The following is a 2,612-nucleotide window of genomic DNA, read 5'->3' as shown; positions in this document are numbered from 1 at the left end:
TTTGATGTTAGTCCAGTGAGATGGTGCTGGACTGCTAACCTGCAGAACTATAAGATAATAAATTTGCGTTATTTCAAGCAACTAAGATTGTGGTAATTTGTTAGATCGGAAGTAGAAAATTAATATAGTATGTGTATGTATATATATATGTGTGTGTGTGTGTGTGCGTGTGTGCGTGTGTGTGTATTCATTCCTTGTTTTAGAGAACCCACAATGTATGAGGCAGATATGTAGCAAATAACTGCAAATAGATAATTGCAATACAAAGTAATTCACACTTGCTATAATAATATACAATAAGTGCTCAGGAGGGACAGATTTTGCCTGAGAAAATCGAGAAGGTTTTACAGAAGTGACATTTGAACCGAGTGTCCAAGAATAGTCTTTGAGGGTGAGAAGCAAAAATGGATATGTCCACTTGGATCCTGCTGAAGAGACAAACACAAAGCCTGAGCATAACTCACCATCTCTCTCATCCCAACCTCTGTTCCTTCTTCAAGCATTTAATCCTCCAGTTTACAGCTTTTTTGCAGGTAATCCTTGCTTTTTCCTCCTTTATCCTCCATTAGTATTAGTTATCTGAGCTGCATAACAAATGTAACAAGTTAACAACAGTATGTAGTGGCTTAAAACAACAAACATTTATTATCTCTCACAGTTTCCCTATATTATAAATTTGGGAGTAGCTTAGCTGGATGGTCTGACTCCCAGTCTCTCATAAGTTTACAGTTAAGATATTAGATGGACTGCAGTCATCTGAAGGTTTGACTGTTGCTGGAGGATCCATTTCCAGGCTGACCTACTTCCATGCCTGGCAAATTGGTTCTGGATATTAGCAGTAAGTTTCTGTTCCCCTCCACGTAGACCTCTCTGGAGGGCCGCTTGAATGTCCTCACAACATGGAGTGGCTTCCTCAGAGCAAGTGATCCAAAAGAGCAAAGCGAAAGCCAAAATATCTTTTATGACCTAGCCTCAGAAATTACATACAATCATTTCGGCCATATTCTACTCATCACACAGGCTAACCGTGATGCACTGTGGGAAGAGACTACATAAAGGTGAAATATAAGGATTTGGGGAGAGCCATCTTGGAGGCTGCCTGCCACTTCCATATGTAAGGAGTCATCGTGTCCTGAAAATTCTGCCTCATAAATAACTTAAATCCATCCTTTTCTGTCCATTATCAGAGTTCAGGACTTTATCATCACTCACCTAGACCAAGGGTCCCCAACCTCTGGGCCGCTGACCAGTACTGGTCGGTGGTCTGTTAGGAACCAGGCCACACAGCAGGAGTGGCAAGTGAGTGAGCAATGAAGCTTCATCTGTATTTGCAGCTGCTCCCCATCACTAACATCACCAGCTCAGCTCCCCCTCAGATTATCAGGCATTAGATTCTCATAGGAGCACCGGTCCCTTGTGCCAAAAAGGTTGAGGACTGCTGGTATAGAGAGTACAGAGAGAAATTTATTGTAGCTAGGAGCAATGAGTGGTGTGGTTTGGAGCCAATTAAAGATATTGTTGGAGTTGAGCCTGGTAAGATAGGTGGGGTCAGTTATAAAAGACCTTGTAACTAAAAAAGGAAACAAATAGTTTTTAAACCAAAGAATGACATGACCAAATAAATTTTCACAAGGATAATTCTAACATAAGCGTAAAAGATAATCTCGATATTAGAGACAGGAAGACTAATTTGGACTATATGGAAAAGAAGACCTGTTGAGATGCTACCCTTTACATTGAAACATAGGAAGTCTGTTGGACATCTGATTGCAACACCTGAGATATCTGGGTTAAATATGCTGATGTTACTCTGAGGTTGAGAGGAGCAAAAGTAATTTAGTGGGACTAGAACACAGGCAAGTGACTCTTCCTATTGGTCTAACCTGTCTTGAACTACTCATTGGTAAATTTACCTCCCCTCCCCAACCTGTATCTCAGGCAATGAACTGAGAGGGGGAGAAGATAGTAAAGAGAGAAACAGGAGAGAGTGCTTGTCCGTTTCTGGTTTGGTAGTAGCATTATCTTTTCCTCTCCTGTGGGCTAATTCGGAGAAAAATTCTTATTCAACAGATAAAATCGAAGACCCAGAGCAGCCAACTGATGAGGACCAGGACACTCCAACTGGATTTTGCCAAAAGGAATATAAGACTCAACTCCAAGTAAATGAAAACGAGTGAGGAGAGAGGGCAGAGAGATTTGAAAAGACTTTAAAGAGCTCCTGAGGGAAGACTAAACTTCCATGAGGGCAGGAACCATCGTCTATGTGTCCCTTGGATCCCAGTCCTAGCACAGTGCCTGGCACACGGTGTGCCCTCAACACCTGGCACATAGTGTGTTCTCAACAAATATTTATTGAATGAAAGAATGACTGACTCCATTAATGAATGAAAGATAAGGAAGAGAAGTTCAAGCCAAGAACACCACGCGAGTGCCACTGGAATGTTTCCTGGAGGGTAGCCGACAAGGAAGTATCAAGTTTAGCATAATATTCGCAACAGAGATCCAAAACCCCACCTAAGAGCCAAAGAAGGCAGTGCCCCGGCGCCCCGCGTCTAGGAGACGTGGCCCTGAGGCGCAGCCTGGGGCGACCCCTGAGGCGGCGCGCGCGTGAG

Source organism: Pteropus alecto, unplaced genomic scaffold, assembly GCF_000325575.1.
Source record: "Pteropus alecto unplaced genomic scaffold, ASM32557v1 scaffold100, whole genome shotgun sequence".
In the NCBI taxonomy this organism is placed as follows: domain Eukaryota; kingdom Metazoa; phylum Chordata; class Mammalia; order Chiroptera; family Pteropodidae; genus Pteropus; species Pteropus alecto.
This window is presented reverse-complemented; position numbering follows the sequence as displayed.